Here is a 21,241-nt window from a genome sequence, read left to right as displayed (position 1 = left end):
AGGTTACAATGTGTTATCTCGCTGAGGAGTACACCACATGGTTATTTGACCCTGGAAGTCAGAAGAACTTGAAATTTCTACAAAACAATCATCGTAATTTCAGTGTTTGGTGAAATGGACATTTCATTTGACCGACGTTCAATCTCTATCTTCTAGGATAGTCTTCAGTGAAGAGGCATTTAAAGTTTTAACATACAAGAAAATTGTTATTTGACAACCAAACAATTAAACAAGGCGACACGGTAAAGAATCTGGGTATTATCTTCAACCCAACTCTCTCCTTTGAGGCACACATTAAAAGCGTTACTAAAACGGCCTTCTTTCATCTCCGTAATATTGCTAAAATTTGCTCCATTCTGTCCACTAAAGACGCTGAGATCATTATCCATGCGTTTGTTACGTCTCGTCTCGATTACTGTAACGTATTATTTTCGGGTCTCCCCATGTCTAGCATTAAAAGATTACAGTTGGTACAAAATGCGGCTGCTAGACTTTTGACAAGAACAAGAAAGTTTGATCACATTACGCCTGTACTGTATATACCTTTATATACATATATACATACATATATACCTATACTGTATATACCTTTATATACATATATACATACATATATACCTATACTGTATATACCTTTATATACATATATATCTACATATATACCTATACTGTATATACCTTTATATACATATATACATACATATATACATATACTGGCTCACCTGCACTGGCTTCCTGTGCACTTAAGATGTGACTTTAAGGTTTTACTACTTACGTATAAAATACTACACGGTCTAGCTCCATCCTATCTTGCCGATTGTATTGTACCATATGTCCCGGCAAGAAATCTGCGTTCAAAGGACTCCGGCTTATTAGTGATTCCCAAAGCCCAAAAAAAGTCTGCGGGCTATAGAGCTTTTTCATTTCGGGCTCCAGTACTCTGGAATGCCCTCCCGGTAACAGTTCGAGATGCTACCTCAGTAGAAGCATTTAAGTCTCACCTTAAAACTCATTTGTATACTCTAGCCTTTAAATAGACTCCCTTTTTAGACCAGTTGATCTGCCGTTTCTTTTCTTTTTCTCATATGTCCCACTCTCCCTTGTGGAGGGGGTCCGGTCCGATCCGGTGGCCATGTACTGCTTGCCTGTGTATCGGCTGGGGACATCTCTGCGCTGCTGATCCGCCTCCGCTTGGGATGGTTTCCTGCTGGCTCCGCTGTGAACGGGACTCTCGCTGCTGTGTTGGATCCGCTTTGGACTGGACTCTCGCGACTGTGTTGGATCCATTATGGATTGAACTTTCACAGTATCATGTTAGACCCGCTCGACATCCATTGCTTTCCTCCTCTCCAAGGTTCTCATAGTCATCATTGTCACCGATGTCCCACTGGGTGTGAGTTTTCCTTGCCCTTATGTGGGCCTACCGAGGATGTCGTGGTGGTTTGTGCAGCCCTTTGAGACACTAGTGATTTAGGGCTATATAAGTAAACATTGATTGATTGATTGATTAATGTATTTTTGGGAAATTCATTCAAAAAATGTGTTTTACCAATACAGTTGGATACAAAAATGTATTAAATCCACAGATTAATCGAAAAAAAAAAAAGATTGATTCAAGAAATATTGGTTTGGTGCAACTCTATACTGTAAGATTGAAAATAACGATAATGTTTAAACGTCAACAGTATGATGCTTGGTTGTGATAGGTGAATGGGTTATACTTTTTGTACTTTTCTACCTTCAAGGTACTCGAAGCGCTTTGACACTATTTCCACATTCACCCGTTCACACACACATTCACACACTGATGGCCATGCAAGGCCCTAACTACCAACCATCAGGAGCAAGGGTGAAGTGTATTGCTCAAGGACACGACGGACGTGACTAGGATGGCGGGGACTCAAACCAGGAACCCTCATTTTACCGACCGAGCCACGCCGTGCTCGTGCCTCTCTACCGCTGTGTCTTGTGTGAGCTGGCCAGATGTTCTTAGCAGAACCCTCAGGCTTTATTGTGGTTTTTACAGCAGCTCATGTGGAAGATGGCCTTTTTGTCTCATCGGAGCGCCAACAATATGGAATGATTTGCTAAGTTGCAGCTCGACACTGAGGCCAGTTGCAGCTGGAAGAAAGACAACATTTAGCCAGATGTTCCACACCTCTACCTCCTCTCCACCAACAATGCATCAGCGCTGCTACACCTGATGCTCCTGAGCTCCATGTTGCTGAAGGAAACTTCTCATGAAGGCTTACAAGAAGTTGTAAATTATTGCATAGAAATATGATTTTATATATCTCTGACGCAACCTGATATGACATCACATAAAGTGACATAATGTGAAATGACGTGACATCACATGACAACATCAAATCCGTGACCTTCAAACATATTGCTGGTTATTGTGGCCAAACAGCTCCATTTTTGTTTCATCTGACATCACATGGACAAAGATAAGACTTTCTGAAACAAAAATGGAGCTGTTTGGCCACAATAACCAGCAATATGTTTGGAGGAGAAAAGGTGAGGCGTTTAATCCCAGGAACACCAAACCTACCGTCAAGTATGGTGGTGGTAGTATTATGCTCTGTGCCTGTTTTGCTGCCAATGGAACTGCTGCTTTACAGAGAGTAAATGGGACAATGAAAAAGGAGGATTATCTCATATTGCTGGTTATTGTGGCCAAACAGCTCCATTTTTGTTTCATCTGACATCACATGGATAAAGAAAAGACCTTCTGGAGGAAATATCCGTGGTCAGATGAAACAAAAGTGGAGCTGTTTGGCGACAATACCCAGCAATATGTTTGGAGGAGAAAAGGTGAGGCGTTTAATCCCAGGAACAACATGCCGACCGTCAAGCATGGTGGTCGTAATATTATGCTCTGGGCCCGTTTTGCTGCCAATGGAACTGCTGCTTTACAGAGAGTAAATGGGACAATGAAAAAGGAGGATTATCTCATATTGCTGGTTATTGTAGCCAAACAGCTCCATTTTTGTTTCATCTGACATCACATGGACAAAGAAAAGACCTTCTGGAGGAAAGTTCTGTGGTCGGATGAAACAAAAATGGAGCTGTTTGGCCACAATACCCAGCAATATGTTTGGAGGAGAAAAGGTGAGGCGTTTAATCCCAGGAACACCATGCCGACCGTCAAGTATGGTGGTGGTCGTATTATGCTCTGTGCCTGTTTTGCTGCCAATGGAACTGCTGCTTTACAGAGAGTAAATGGGACAATGAAAAAGGAGGATTATCTCATATTGCTGGTTATTGTGGCCAAACAGCTCCATTTTTGTTTCATCTGACATCACATGGACAAAGATAAGACCTTCTGGAGGAAAGTTCTGTGGTCGGATAAAACAAAAATGGAGCTGTTTGGCGACAATACCCAGCAATATGTTTGGAGGAGAAAAGGTGAGGCGTTTAATCCCAGGAACACCATGCCGACCGTCAAGCATGGTGGTCGTAATATTATGCTCTGGGCCCGTTTTACTGCCGATGGAACTGCTGCTTTACAGAGAGTAAATGGGACAATGAAAAAGGAGGATTATCTCATATTGCTGGTTATTGTGGCCAAACAGCTCCATTTTTGTTTCATCTGACATCACATGGACAAAGATAAGACCTTCTGGAGGAAAGTTCTGTGGTCGGATAAAACAAAAGTGGAGCTGTTTGGCGACAATACCCAGCAATATGTTTGGAGAAGAAAAGGTGAGGCGTTTAATCCCAGGAACACCATGCCGACCGTCAAGCATGGTGGTCGTAATATTATGCTCTGGGCCCGTTTTGCTGCCAATGGAACTGCTGCTTTACAGAGAGTAAATGGGACAATGAAAAAGGAGGATTATCTCATATTGCTGGTTATTGTGGCCAAACAGCTCCATTTTTGTTTCATCTGACATCACATGGACAAAGATAAGACCTTCTGGAGGAAAGTTCTGTGGTCAGATAAAACAAAAATGGAGCTGTTTGGCGACAATACCCAGCAATATGTTTGGAGAAGAAAAGGTGAGGCGTTTAATCCCAGGAACACCATGCCGACCGTCAAGCATGGTGGTCGTAATATTATGCTCTGGGCCCGTTTTACTGCCGATGGAACTGCTGCTTTACAGAGAGTAAATGGGACAATGAAAAAGGAGGATTATCTCATATTGCTGGTTATTGTGGCCAAACAGCTCCATTTTTGTTTCATCTGACATCACATGGACAAAGATAAGACCTTCTGGAGGAAAGTTCTGTGGTCAGATAAAACAAAAATGGAGCTGTTTGGCGACAATACCCAGCAATATGTTTGGAGAAGAAAAGGTGAGGCGTTTAATCCCAGGAACACCATGCCGACCGTCAAGCATGGTGGTCGTAATATTATGCTCTGGGCCCGTTTTGCTGCCAATGGAACTGCTGCTTTACAGAGAGTAAATGGGACAATGAAAAAGGAGGATTATCTCATATTGCTGGTTATTGTAGCCAAACAGCTCCATTTTTGTTTCATCTGACATCACATGGACAAAGAAAAGACCTTCTGGAGGAAAGTTCTGTGGTCGGATGAAACAAAAATGGAGCTGTTTGGCCACAATACCCAGCAATATGTTTGGAGGAGAAAAGGTGAGGCGTTTAATCCCAGGAACACCATGCCGACCGTCAAGTATGGTGGTGGTCGTATTATGCTCTGTGCCTGTTTTGCTGCCAATGGAACTGCTGCTTTACAGAGAGTAAATGGGACAATGAAAAAGGAGGATTATCTCATATTGCTGGTTATTGTGGCCAAACAGCTCCATTTTTGTTTCATCTGACATCACATGGACAAAGATAAGACCTTCTGGAGGAAAGTTCTGTGGTTGGATGAAACAAAAATGGAGCTGTTTGGCGACAATACCCAGCAATATGTTTGGAGGAGAAAAGGTGAGGCCTTTAATCCCAGGAACACCAAACCTACCATCAAGCATGGTGGTGGTAGTATCATGCTCTGGGCCCGTTTTGCTGCCAATGGAACTGCTGCTTTAAATGGGACAATGAAAAAGGAGGATTATCTCATATTGCTGGTTATTGTGGCCAAACAGCTCCATTTTTGTTTCATCTGACATCGCATGGATAAAGAAAAGACCTTCTGGAGGAAAGTTCTGTGGTCGGATGAAACAAAAATGGAGCTGTTTGGCCACAATACCCAGCAATATGTTTGGAGAAGAAAAGGTGAGGCGTTTAATCCCAGGAACACCATGCCGACCGTCAAGCATGGTGGTGGTAGTATTATGCTCTGGGCCTGTTTTGCTGCCAATGGAACTGCTGCTTTACAGAGAGTAAATGGGACAATGAAAAAGGAGGATTATCTCATATTGCTGGTTATTGTGGCCAAACAGCTCCATTTTTGTTTCATCTGACATCACATGGACAAAGATAAGACCTTCTGGAGGAAAGATCCGTGGTCAGATGAAACAAAAGTGGAGCTGTTTGGCGACAATACCCAGTAATATTGTAATGACTGATTGGCACAGTAATGCCGGGTTTGTCCCTCCGTGGATGCGTCGACAAGAACACAGCAATGGTAAGTTTAAATGATTTATTAAACTTAACAAAAGCAGGCTACGAACAAAAATACTGGAGCTAACAGACAAAATAAACCAAGGGCGCTAGCATAAAAGCTAGGAATAGAAAACAGAAAAACTAAGACTGGCACGAAGGCACACAAAAAGGAAAAACAATTCATCAGCTTAAGAGCTGGAATAAAACAAAAGGCTTAGCATGAAAAGCTAGCGAGAATATACGTACGTGAAGTCAGTCGATACTGTTGCTCAAACACAAATTATGAAACCAGACTGAACAAAGAAAAGAGGAAGGCTTGTCTAATGAGTAATCAAGGAGAACCAGGTGTGTGTAGAAAACGAGGAGCAGGTGAAATCAATGTGTAACCAAGGTGACTGACTAAACAGGAAGTAAGCTGGTCAGATGGAGAATGAGACAATGGAACAATAAACAATATGTGAAGATCCGAGTAACGGATCGCAACAAATATGTTTGGAGGAGAAAAGGTGAGGCGTTTAATCCCAGGAACACCATGCCGACCGTCAAGCATGGTGGTGGTAGTATTATGCTCTGGGCCCGTTTTGCCGCCAATGGAACTGCTGCTTTAAATGGGACAATGAAAATGGAGGATTAGCTCCAAATTATTCAGGACAATCTAAAATCATCAGGGGGGAGGTTGGGTCTTGGGCGCAGTTGGGTGTTCTAACTGGACAATGACTCAAAATGTCAGGACTAGGACTTGGCCGTGGATTGTTTCTTCAACGCAAAGGATAATTGGCACGAGCGAGACGTGAATGTGAGTACATTTTTATTGAATACTCTAGTAAACTAAAAAAGGCAAACAAAGGGCGCCCACAAGGAGGTACAAACACTTGGTTACTGAAAACAAAACTAGCACAATGGCATGACTGTAGACCATGGGTGTCAAACTCTGGACCCCGTGTAATTTCATTTGGCCCTTGAGGCAATAATAAATTAACATTGGAGCTTGCCGGCCGGTATTATACAGTGGCGGTGCTGCTTTATCACCGCATTCAACGCTAATTCTCATACTTGCCAACCCTCCCGATTTTTCCAGGAGAATCCTGAATTTCAGTGCCTCCCCCGAAAATCTCCCGGGGCAACCATTCTCCCGAATTTCCACCCGGACAACAATATTGGGTGCGTGCCTTAAAGGCACTGCTTTTAGCATCCTCTACAACCTGTCGTCACGTCCGCTTTTCCTCCATACAAACAGCGTGCCGACCCAGTCACGTAATATATGCGGCTTCTACACACACACAAGTGAATGCAAAGCATACTTGGTCAACAGCCATACAGGTCACACTGAGGGTGGCCGTATAAACAACTTTAACACTGTTACACCACACTGTGAACCCACACCAAACAAGAATGACAAACACATTTCGGGAGAACATCTGCACCGTAACACAACAAAGCCATACAGGTCACACTGAGGGTGGCCGTATAAACAACTTTAACACTGTTACACCACACTGTGAACCCACACCAAACAAGAATGACAAACACATTTCGGGAGAACATCTGCACCGTAACACAACAAAGCCATACAGGTCACACTGAGGGTGGCCGTATAAACAACTTTAACACTGTCACACCACACTGTGAACCCACACCAAACAAGAATGACAAACACATTTCGGGAGAACATCTGCACCGTAACACAACAAAGCCATACAGGTCACACTGAGGGTGGCCGTATAAACAACTTTAACACTGTCACACCACACTGTGAACCCACACCAAACAAGAATGACAAACACATTTCGGGAGAACATCTGCACCGTAACACAACAAAGCCATACAGGTCACACTGAGGGTGGCCGTATAAACAACTTTAACACTGTTACACCACACTGTGAACCCACACCAAACAAGAATGACAAACACATTTCGGGAGAACATCCGCACCATAACACAACAAAGCCATACAGGTCACACTGAGGGTGGCCGTATAAACAACTTTAACCCTGTTACACCACACTGTGAACCCACACCAAACAAGAATGACAAACACATTTCGGGAGAACATCTGCACCGTAACACAACAAAGCCATACAGGTCACACTGAGGGTGGCCGTATAAACAACTTTAACACTGTTACACCACACTGTGAACCCACACCAAACAAGAATGACAAACACATTTTGGGAGAACATCAGCACCGTAACACAACAAAGCCATACAGGTCACACTGAGGGTGGCCGTATAAACAACTTTAACACTGTTACACCACACTGTGAACCCACACCAAACAAGAATGACAAATACATTTCGGGAGAACATCTGCACCGTAACACAACAAAGCCATACAGGTCACACTGAGGGTGGCCGTATAAACAACTTTAACACTGTCACACCACACTGTGAACCCACACCAAACAAGAATGACAAACACATTTTGGGAGAACATCTGCACCGTAACACAACAAAGCCATACAGGTCACACTGAGGGTGGCCGTATAAACAACTTTAACACTGTTACACCACACTGTGAACCCACACCAAACAAGAATGACAAATACATTTCGGGAGAACATCTGCACCGTAACACAACAAAGCCATACAGGTCACACTGAGGGTGGCCGTATAAACAACTTTAACACTGTCACACCACACTGTGAACCCACACCAAACAAGAATGACAAACACATTTCGGGAGAACATCTGCACCGTAACACAACAAAGCCATACAGGTCACACTGAGGGTGGCCGTATAAACAACTTTAACACTGTTACACCACACTGTGAACCCACACCAAACAAGAATGACAAACACATTTCGGGAGAACATCTGCACCGTAACACAACAAAGCCATACAGGTCACACTGAGGGTGGCCGTATAAACAACTTTAACACTGTTACACCACACTGTGAACCCACACCAAACAAGAATGACAAACACATTTCGGGAGAACATCTGCACCGTAACACAACAAAGCCATACAGGTCACACTGAGGGTGGCCGTATAAACAACTTTAACACTGTTACACCACACTGTGAACCCACACCAAACAAGAATGACAAACACATTTCGGGAGAACATCCGCACCGTAACACAACAAATACCCAGAACCCCTTGCAGCACTAACTCTTCCGGGACGCTACAATATACACCCCCGCTACCAACAAAACTAGATTTTGCATGTCACTATAAAGTTATATAAGCCTTGCTTGTTCAATATTCAATCCAAAACGTCTTTGGGTCCCTATTAAAAGTTTAAGTTGTTCAACTTTGGCCCGCGGCTTTGTTCAGTTTAGAATTTTTGGCCCACTCTGTATTTGAGTTTGACACCCCTGCTGTAGACAAAAACTAAACTAAACAACTGTGACATAACAAAACTAAAGACTTACTTGACATGAGTAGGAGGGAAACAGCATGGCATGGCATGAAAGGAGTTGAGGGATATGTGAAGTTGCCAGACTGACTACCTGGTAACTGTGGCTTAAATAATAGCTATGATCATAACAAACAGGGGTGAGGGCTGAGGACAGTGACGTGAGGGCAAGGTGAAAATGAATGAGTATGTGCTCCAATCACTACATCACAAACAAATAAGGGTTGTGGAAATGATTGGAAAAACAAGACATGATGTTCTTTACACGTGTACGTTAGAAGAAAAAAATGAGAAGCCATTTTGGTGTCATGCAGGGGAAAAGAGAAAACTCAGGAAGGTTTTTTTCTTGGAAGGGCAATCCTGTGTACAGATGTACAGAAGGATTACAAGCCGCCATGGTGACAATGGAGCGAGGGGGAGGATGAAAGAAAGAAAGAAAGAAAGAAAAAAAAGGCCTAACGTGGTCATTGTGAAGGATCTGGGTCATGTCACCAAACAATGAGGTCATCTGATGGTCATGAAACATAAATATCCTGCGGGATAAAAGTCACTGTTCGTGATATCCGGCGTCTTGTTCACTCTGCTCTGAAGAAGAAGCATAACAATAATAATAATAAATAATAAAGCATGTTTTACTAAATCAAACAGGGCTGGGGTAAAGCAAGAAGCCATTAAGTCGGATATGGCGCTACATTTGTATAAGGAAATACGGTATCAAACGACACTTTCTCATGCTGTTAAACATGAAAGTGTCCACAAACTTTTGACTGGGACTGTATATTATTAGAATAATTATGTGTAAGTTATCCCAAAACTCTTACGCTTGAAGGCCGTTGCTAGAGTTATTATCAATTGTGCTGAAGTTGTAATTTTCTATTTGTGCAAAGGGACAACTTGCAGTCTTGGATTGCGAGTCGTCTCGTATCAGTGTTTGTGTCCAGTGCCGTGACGCTGACAAAGCAGAGACAGGGCGATATCACGAGTGTCAGCACATTTCCATTTCATGAATAATCATATATTGTGTCTAACTGACTTACCCCCCTTCCATCAGAGGCAGCTTCAGTGATGTAACTGGGGACCTCCCAAATAAATAGAGGAGCACGTGTGACTGGACCTTAGAGTGTCGGTTGGTTCTGTAACTAAGTATACAGCCCAATACGTCTCTCCTCATTGAGCTAAATTGAACTCTGTCTCTGCATGATTCCTTGCCTCTTGTCTGTTTAATAGATGTCATCGGTGTTTATATCGTGGACTTTGGAAAATAGAAGTTTGCAGTTTGTATTTTCTTATGTTAACACTGCTCTGAGGAGGATAAATACTCATATTTAATTCTAATAGTACGCTTTTTCTTTGATTTTCTTGTGTTTTTTGTGTGTGATGTCGTCAAAGATCAACGTTGGCAAAGAGGAAAGATGTGTGGAAGTTAACGTTAACGCCGCCAATAATGACGAAAAAGGTTAACGCAAAAAGATGATAATGGTGAATGTATGCAGTAGTTAACTTCTTTTTACACTTGTTTGTACAAGGTACGGTTTCACGAAAGCAACACTTAGGGTTAGTCTAGTAGTAGTTCCTGGAGCTCAGTGTCATGGAGGATAAAACAACTTTCATTTGCTCTTAGCAGCTGGAATAGAAGACAGCCAAACAGAAGTCAGACGTCGCTGATGTGAAGATGGACACTCCAGTCTGACTCCAAGCACAAAACACTAGTCTTTTTTTAAATTTTCTTTCACTTCCCAACCAGCGAGCTTTCAGACACGCTGTTGTGGAGACGCACACTCCGCACACTCCGCACACTCCTCGCACTCCACGATCTCCACGCACTTCTCACACTCCACGCACTCCTCACACTCCACGCACTTCTCACACTCCACACACTCCACACACTCCTCGCACTCCTCGCACTCCTCGCACTCCTCGCACTCCTCGCACTCCTCGCACTCCTCGCACTCCTCGCACTCCACGCACTCCTCGCACTCCTCGCACTCCTCGCACTCCTCGCACTCCTCGCACTCCTCGCACTCCTCGCACTCCTCGCACTCCTCGCACTCCTCGCACTCCTCGCACTCCTCGCACTCCTCGCACTCCTCGCACTCCTCGCACTCCTCGCACTCCTCGCACTCCTCGCACTCCTCGCACTCCTCGCACTCCTCACACTCCTCACACTCCTCACACTCCTCACACTCCTCACACTCCTCACACTCAGCACACTCAGCACACTCAGCACACTCAGCACACTCAGCACACTCAGCACACTCAGCACACTCAGCACACTCAGCACACTCAGCACACTCAGCACACTCCTCGCACTCCTCGCACTCCTCGCACTCCTCGCACTCCTCGCACTCCTCGCACTCCTCGCACTCCTCGCACTCCTCGCACTCCTCGCACTCCTCGCACTCCTCGCACTCCTCGCACTCCTCGCACTCCTCGCACTCCTCGCACTCCTCGCACTCCTCACACTCCTCACACTCCTCACACTCAGCACACTCAGCACACTCAGCACACTCAGCACACTCAGCACACTCAGCACACTCAGCACACTCAGCACACTCCTCGCACTCCACGCACTCCTCGCACTCCTCGCACTCCTCGCACTCCTCGCACTCCTCGCACTCCTCGCACTCCTCGCACTCCTCACACTCCTCACACTCCTCACACTCCTCACACTCCTCACACTCCTCACACTCCTCACACTCCTCACACTCCTCACACTCAGCACACTCAGCACACTCAGCACACTCAGCACACTCAGCACACTCAGCACACTCAGCACACTCAGCACACTCAGCACACTCAGCACACTCCTCGCACTCCTCGCACTCCTCGCACTCCTCGCACTCCTCGCACTCCTCGCACTCCTCGCACTCCTCGCACTCCTCGCACTCCTCGCACTCCTCACACTCCTCACACTCCTCACACTCCTCACACTCAGCACACTACACACACTCCTCGCACTCCTCGCACTCCTCACACTCCTCACACTCCTCACACTCAGCACAGTCAGCACACTACACACACTCCTCACACTCAGCACAGTCAGCACACTACACACACTCCTCACACTCAGCACAGTCAGCACACTACACACACTCCTCACACTCAGCACAGTCAGCACACTACACACACTCATCACACTCAGCACAGTCAGCACACTACACACACTCCTCACACTCAGCACAGTCAGCACACTACACACACTCCTCACACTCAGCACAGTCAGCACACTACACACACTCCTCACACTCAGCACAGTCAGCACACTACACACACTCCTCACACTCCTCGCACTCCTCGCACTCCTCGCACTCCATAACACTCCATAACACTCCATAACACTCCATAACACTCCATAACACTCCACACACTCCACACACTCCTCACACACACTGCCTTGGCCTTTTGCTGCCATTTAAGCAGGCCTGGAGTTTCCACAATACAACAAAAGCGGAGCCACATAAACCTGCACACTCCCAACTCCACCTTGTTATGTCCTCTGCTCTTTTAGTCAAACTTACACATTTTTGCTCAAACAAAAAGGAAATCTTGTTATGCAAAACACAAATGTCCACCTCAGAAGATGCTGCTTCTCAGAAGATGAAACTGCATTCAAGGGTCCGACTCCTCTTGTACAAACTACAAAAGCAGCGAAGTTGTGTAAATGCTAAATAAAAAGAATACAACAAATCCTTTTCAACTTATATTCAAGTGAATAAACTGCAAAGACAAGATATTTCATCTTCACACTGACAAACTTTGGTATTTTTTGCAAATAATCATGGACTTAGAATGTAATGGCAGCCACAAATTGCAAAAAGGCATTTTTACCAGTGTGTTACATGGCCTTTCCTTTCAACAACACTCAGTGCAGGTTTGGGAACTGAGGAGACACATTTTTGAAGTGGAATTTTTTCCCATTCTTGCTTGATGTACAGCTTAAGTTGTTCAACAGTCTCCTGCCTCATATTTTAGCCTTCACACATTTTCAATGTCTGGACTACAGTCAGGCCAGTCTAGTGTCTTGCTGAAATAAGCAGGGGCGCCCATGATAACGTTGCTTGGATGGCAACATATGTTGCTCCAAAAGCTGTATGTACCTTTCAGCATTAATGGTGCCTTCACAGATGTGTAAGTTACCCATGCCTTGGCCACTAATACACCCCCATACCATCACACTTTGCACCTACGACAATCCGGATTGTTATTTTCCTCTTTGTTTCGGAGGACATCACATCCAGTTTCCAAAAATAATTTGAAATGTGGACTCGTCAGACCACAGAACACTTTTCCACTTTGCATCAGTCCATCTTAGATGAGCTCAGGCCCAGAGAAGCCGGCGGCGTTTCTGGGTGTTGTTGATAAACGGCTTTCACTTTGCATAGTAGAGTTTTAACTTGCACTTACAGATGTAACAAGCAACTGTAGTTACTGACAGTGGTTTTATGAAGTGTTCCTGAGCCCATGTGGTGATATCCTTTACACACTGATGTCACTTTTTGGGTGCAGTACCGACTGAGGGATCTAAGGTGCGTAATTTCACGGCTTAAGTGCAAAGATTTTTCCAGATTCTCCGAACCTTTTGATGATTTTACGTAGAGCGTAGATGGTGAAATCCCTAAATTCCTTGCTTGAGAAATGTTGTTGTTAAATTTGCTCATGCATCTGTTGACAAAGTGGTGACCCTCGCCCCGTCCTTGTTTGTGAATGAGTGAGCATTTCACGGAAGCTGCTTTTACAGCCAATCATGGCACCCACCTGTTCCCAATTAGCCTGCACACCTGTGGGATGTTCCAAATAAGTCTTTGATAAGCATTCCTCGACCTTCTCCGTCTTTTTTGCCACTCGTGCCAGCTTTTTTGAAACATGTTGCTGGCATGAAATTCCAAATGAGCTAATATTTGCAAAAAATACCAAAGTTTGTCAGTGTGAAGATGAAATATATTGTCTTTGCAGTCTATTCAATTGAATATAAGTGGGAAATTATTTGTTGTATTCTTTTTATTTACCATTTACACAATGCAACAACTTTACTGCTTTTGTAGTTTGTACATCCATCCATCCATCCATTTTCTACCGCTTATTCCCTTTCAGGGTCGCGGGGGGCGCTGGCGCCTATCTCAGCTACAATCGGGCAGAAGGCGGGGTACACTCTGGACAAGTCGCTACCTCATCGTTTGTACATCAATACTACTAAAAAAAACTGTACACTGACTACTCTGAAGTATATCAAAGTTTTCTTTGGGCCATATTGTCCCTTGTCACAATTATCTTGACAATAATCACTAACAACAACTTATGTTCAGTGGATAGTACATCTATACTATTACACAAGCTGTACACTGACTACTCTAACGTATATCCCAGTATACTTCCTGTTGTCTACAGTAATACTATAAAATCTACTGTAATTTAAAAAAAAAAAAAGAAAATTTAATCTCTGGACTCGACTCCACTGCAGAAAGAATACAAACACTTTGTAAACTCTCATGAAGCAAATAAACTTCAACATTTAAGAAGTTGAAGAATTTAAACAGGATGTCAGACATTTCATGTTTGTATTTTGCACCCATTTTGGAATGCATTAATGATCCATCCATCCATCCATCCATCCTCTACCGCTTGTCCCTTTCGGGGTTGCTGGAGCCTCTCTCAGCTGTGTTTCGGGCGGAAGGCGGGGTACACCCTGGACAAGTCTCCACCTCATTGCAGTGCACTAATGATAACAATAATAGAAATAATCATCATCATCATGAAAATAATGCTAATAATAATAACAATAATATTGTTAAATGTTGTTTGACTATCAAAAAGTAACTAGTCACTGAGAGTGTAAATCTACACGCTAGGTCCAAGGATGCAACATGAAGTCCTGATTGCAGTTTTGAGGGTGATTTATTGTCCCTTTGAGTAAAAATACAATACATTACATCCCAGGTTCACACTTTCTCCAAACAAGCCAAACAATTCCCCCAAACAGGTGCAGGTGATATTCAATCAGCAATCATTCAGCCACACACACACTCCGCCCACACACATGAAGCCACACCCACTATCCCAGGTGACAAGTAAGAACCAAATCCCTGCCTCTACAATAACAATAATGAGAATCCATCCATTTTCTATATGAATGATAACAAGATGAGTTATCACTTGTTGTTTTGCTCCGTCACAGCTTTGAAGAGATAATGAGTCGGAAATAAGAAATAAGAAATAAGAAATAAGAGCCCCTTTGGATTGATTGACATCAAAAGGTAAACCAGCTTGGGAGTGCATGCTGAGGTTCATCATCATCATCATCATCATCATCTTCATATATATATATATATATATACATACATACATACATATATATGGATATAAACATACATACACACACATATCTATATATGTATACATACATACATATATATATACTTACATACACATATATACATACATATATACATGCATACATACATATACATGGATACATATAAATACACATATATAAACATACATATATACACATATATACATATATATATGTATACATACATACATATATATATACTTACATACACATATATATACATACATATATACATGCATACATACATATACATATATACACATAGATATGCATACATACATATACATGGATACATATACACATATAAACATACATATATACACATATATATACACATACATATATATATACATACATATATATATATATATATATATATACTTACAGTACATCCACACACATATATATACTGTATATACATACATATATACATGCATACACACACTCATATCGATAAATATATGTATACATACATATATATATACTTACATACACACATATATATACATACATATACAAATATATATATACATATATATATATATACATACATATATATATACTTACATACACACATATATATACATACATATACAAACATATATACATGCATACATATATATATATACACACATATATACTTACATACACACACATATATATATATATACATACATACATATATACTTACATACACACACACATATATATATACATACATACATATATACATGCATACATATACACACATATATACATACATACAGTATATACATGCAAACATATAGACACATATATATATACATACATACTGTAAATATATATGTATTTTATATATCTACATATATATAAATATATATATATATATACACATATACATACATACAGTATATACATACATACTGTATATATGTATATGAATATATACATATACATATATATGTATATATATAAATATATATATACATACATATATATAAATATATATATATGTAACAATATTTATACATATATATATATATATATATATATATAAAATGCAGGTGCAGAGTGACTTTGAGGGCTTCACTCCCCATTGATGGATGTTTTGGTGTTTGTGCAGGGAGGATGCTAGCAGTGCAGCTGCAGAATAAACATGGGAGTGTGAAGATGTGAGAGAGTGTAACACAATGTGGCATAAAGATGTGTAACACAATGTGGCATAAAGATGTGTAACACAATGTGGCATAAAGATGTGTAACACAATGTGGCATAAAGATGTGTAACACAATGTGGCATAAAGATGTGTAACAAAATGTGGCATAAAGATGTGTAACACAATGTGGCATAAAGATGTGTAACACAGTGTGGCATAAAGATGTGTAACACAATGTGGCATAAAGATGTGTAACACAATGTGGCATAAAGATGTGTAACACAGTGTGGCATAAAGATGTGTAACACAATGTGGCATAAAGATGTGTAACACAATGTGGCATAAAGATGTGTAACACAACGTGGCATAAAGATGTGTAACACAATGTGGCATAAAGATGTGTAACACAATGTGGCATAAAGATGTGTAACACAACGTGGCATAAAGATGTGTAACACAATGTGGCATAAAGATGTGTAACACAATGTGGCATAAAGATGTGTAACACAACGTGGCATAAAGATGTGTAACACAATGTGGCATAAAGATGTGTAACACAATGTGGCATAAAGATGTGTAACACAATGTGGCATAAAGATGTGTAACACAATGTGGCATAAAGATGTGTAACACAGTGTGGCATAAAGATGTGTAACACAATGTGGCATAAAGATGTGTAACAAAATGTGGCATAAAGATGTGTAACACAATGTGGCATAAAGATGTGTAACACAGTGTGGCATAAAGATGTGTAACACAATGTGGCATAAAGATGTGTAACACAATGTGGCATAAAGATGTGTAACAAAATGTGGCATAAAGATGTGTAACACAATGTGGCATAAAGATGTGTAACACAGTGTGGCATAAAGATGTGTAACACAATGTGGCATAAAGATGTGTAACACAATGTGGCATAAAGATGTGTAACACAGTGTGGCATAAAGATGTGTAACACAATGTGGCATAAAGATGTGTAACACAATGTGGCATAAAGATGTGTAACACAACGTGGCATAAAGATGTGTAACACAATGTGGCATAAAGATGTGTAACACAATGTGGCATAAAGATGTGTAACACAACGTGGCATAAAGATGTGTAACACAATGTGGCATAAAGATGTGTAACACAATGTGGCATAAAGATGTGTAACACAATGTGGCATAAAGATGTGTAACACAATGTGGCATAAAGATGTGTAACACAATGTGGCATAAAGATGTGTAACACAATGTGGCATAAAGATGTGTAACACAATGTGGCATAAAGATGTGTAACACAATGTGGCATAAAGATGTGTAACACAATGTGGCATAAAGATGTGTAACACAATGTGGCATAAAGATGTGTAACACAATGTGGCATAAAGATGTGTAACACAATGTGGCATAAAGATGTGTAACAAAATGTGGCATAAAGATGTGTAACACAATGTGGCATAAAGATGTGTAACACAGTGTGGCATAAAGATGTGTAACACAATGTGGCATAAAGATGTGTAACACAATGTGGCATAAAGATGAGATGGCTAATAAAAGGCCAACACATTGAAGTGAAATGTCAAATGGAGGCAGGAAGCAGAAGCAGGATGATGGAGGCTGAGTGCAAACAAAGAAAGGTGTGGAGAAGAGAAAAGAAGAGAAGACATTACCTTGATGACGCTGGAACAATACTCCTTCCTTCCTCGCCTGCAAGCGGCGGCCAACACCAAGCAAGCACGCAAATGTTGCACCTTTTCTGTGGCCAACATGCGAGGAGGCAGAGACACTATAGCTGATGATGCTATGACTCCAACACCAGCAGCACCAACACCAACAGCAGCACCAACACCACCTTTAACGAGCTTCCTCCCCGTCGACCTTAAAGTCTCATTCCCGTTTTAAACACATCCTCTCCGCTTTCACCTCATTTTCTTGTCTTCTGCTGTGAAAGCGGAGGACTGAAGGATGTTCCTGCTGCTCCTGCTGCTCCTGCTGTTCCTGCTGCTCCTGCTCCTCTTTTCCTCCTCTCGCAGCAGCTCCGTCTTGCCTTTCACTCCTACGGAAGCCCGCATCAGCCAAACATGTACACTTTATCCACTTTCTGCTCAATTGCTCGCCATTAATTTGCTTGAATGTTTACTTTTTGTTTCAAATTCATGATAGCAATTTGTATTATTTCCGACTTTTGCATAATTGTTAAAATAGACTTAAGTCACATTGGTTTCATTTTTGTTTTTACTATTTAAAGTCCGCGACCCCTCTTTCTGTGTGGAGTTTGCATGTTCCATCCATCCATCCATTTTCTGCCGCTTATTCCCGTTCGGGGTCGCGGGGGGCGCTGGCGCCTATCTCAGCTACAATCGGGCGGAAGGCGGGGTACACCCTGGACAAGTCGCCACCTCATCGCAGGGCCAACACAGATAGACAGACAACATTCACACTCACATTCACACACTAGGGCCAATTTAGTGTTGCCAATCAACCTATCCCCAGGTGCATGTCTTTGGAAGTGGGAGGAAGCCGGAGTACCCGGAGGGAACCCACGCAGTCACGGGGAGAACATGCAAACTCCACACAGAAAGATCCCAAGCCTGGATTTGAACCCAGGACTGCAGGACCTTCGTATTGTGAGGCAGATGCACTAACCCCTCTGCCACCGTGAAGCCCCCCTACTAAACAGTCTCATTTTATTCAACAGGAGACTGGGGGCAGCAAAATGAAGATAATACTGCAGAGCTGAAGGATAACGATTGATTGATTAATTGATTGATTGATTGATTGATACTTGTATTAGTAGATTGCACAGTACAGTACATCCATCCATCCATCCATTTTCTACCGCTTATTCCCTTTCGGGGTCGCGGGGGGCGCTGGCGCCTATCTCAGCTACAATCGGGCGGAAGGCAGGGTACACCCTGGACAAGTCGCCCCCTCATCGCAGGGCCAACACAGATAGACAGACAACATTCAAACACTAGGGCCAATTTAGTGTTGCCAATCAACCTATCCCCAGGTGCATGTCTTTGGAAGTGGGAGGAAGCCGGAGTACCCGGAGGGAACCCACGCATTCACGGGGAGAACATGCAAACTCCACACAGAAAGATCCCGAGCCTGGATTTGAACCCAGGACTGCAGGACCTTCGTATTGTGAGGCAGACGCACTAACCCCTCTGCCACCGTGAAGCCCCGAGTTTGCATGTTCTCCCCGTGAATGCGTGGGTTCCCTCCGGGTACTCCGGCTTCCTCCCACTTCCAAAGACATGCACCTGGGGATAGGTTGATTGGCAACACTAAATGGTCCCTAGTGTGTGAATGTTGTCTGTCTATCTGTGTTGGCCCTGTGATGAGGTGGCGACTTGTCCAGGGTGTGCAACGCCTTCCGCCCGATTGTAGCTGAGATAGGCACCAGCGCCCCCACCCACAAAGGGAATAAGCGGTAGAAAATGGATGGGTGGAGGTGGCGACTTGTCCAGGGTGTACCCCGCCTTCCGCCCGATTGTAGCTGAGATAGGCGCCAGCGCCCCCCGCGACCCCAAAGGGAATAAGCGGTAGAAAATGGATGGATGGATGGACCCCAAAAGGGACAAGCGGTAGGAAATGGATCGATGGATGTATTTTAAAATTAGACTAGTTTATTGATTTATAGCTAAATACATACAAATAAAAAGATGTTGATGTTTTTACTATAAATTGATTAAAAAAAATACTTATTTGAACTTTCCTAACATTTGGTACCTGGCTGCAGAAGAATTTTTTATTCATTTTTATTTAAAAAAAAATATATATAATAAATAAATAAATAAATGGGTTGTACTTGTATAGCGCTTTTCTACCTTCAAGGTACTCAAAGCGCTTTGACACTATTTCCACATTCACCCATTCACACACACATTCACACACTGATGGAGGGAGCTGCCATGCAAGGCGCCAACCAGCACCCATCAGGAGCAAGGGTGAAGTGTCTTGCTCAGGACACAACGGACGTGACGAGGTTGGTACTAGGGGGGAATTGAACCAGGGACCCTCGGGTTGCGCACGGCCACTCTCCCCACTGCGCCACGCCGTAATAATACTTTTTTTATTAAATCAACATAAAAAACACAATATACACTTTCCATTAGTGCACCAACCACAAAAACCTCCCTTTTTCATGACAAAAACGTCCCTTTTTAATGACAAATAAATAAATTAAAAAATGGATTCCCCCACTCTTCCCCTCCCCCACCCGGTCCGCGGGACAAAAAGGTTGGGGACCACTGCTTTAAGGCAGGCGTCTCAGACACGCGAGTTGTTATTTTGCGGCCCCCACCTTAATATGAAAGTTTAAAGTTAGTGCGGCCCGCAAGTTTTATACGAATGCCGCTTGAAAGTGTTGTGTTATTTGGGTCCGAAATGGCTCTTTCAACGTTCTGGGTTGCCTACCCCTGCATTAGTGGAAAAGCGGCAAATGAGTGAAAGCGACAGAGACGTTGCCATGGAAACTAGGGGTTTCTTACAATAATAACAGTCCCTGATAACCTGGACCAATTCAAACCATTGTTTTTTTTTCTTTAATTTGCATTGCCTCACTTTTCTTAAATCATTTTTTTTTTCATTTATAATTTGATTTTCTTTTGTGTTGAAAATAAAAATAAAGACATTCAAAAATATATTTTTTTAGGAAATATTTTCTTGCGGCCCAGACTCTGCATCCAATGGCAAATTGAGTTTGAGACCCCTGCTTTAAAGTGTATTTGTTAATACTTACATGAATTGCAATGTAAAACAAATTACATTTTGATTTGAACTATAATTGAATTATTTTCACCATCTTACATTTTATCTTTCAAAATGATCAAAAGACAAGCAGCAACATATTTTACAGTGTAGGAACAAATGTATTAGTTTGAAGCTGCATG

At 42.4% G+C, this 21,241-nt stretch overlaps 1 protein-coding gene across 1 annotated transcript in view; it reads right to left on the bottom strand.

The window, feature by feature from the left end:
• Positions 1-18,352, bottom strand: part of b4galt2 (UDP-Gal:betaGlcNAc beta 1,4- galactosyltransferase, polypeptide 2) — a 157,739-nt gene extending 139,387 nt beyond the window's left edge. Inside the window, exon 1 of the mRNA XM_061921020.1 lies at positions 18,014-18,352. The gene's annotated coding sequence lies outside the window, so the exon portion shown is untranslated. The remainder of the gene's footprint in view (positions 1-18,013) is intronic.
• Positions 18,353-21,241: the final 2,889 nt, after the last annotated feature.

The sequence above is a fragment of the Nerophis ophidion genome, linkage group LG14 (assembly GCF_033978795.1).
Source record: "Nerophis ophidion isolate RoL-2023_Sa linkage group LG14, RoL_Noph_v1.0, whole genome shotgun sequence".
Taxonomy (NCBI): Eukaryota; Metazoa; Chordata; class Actinopteri; order Syngnathiformes; family Syngnathidae; genus Nerophis; species Nerophis ophidion.
Note: the sequence above shows the minus strand (reverse complement) of the source record. Positions and strands in the feature narration are given on the sequence as shown.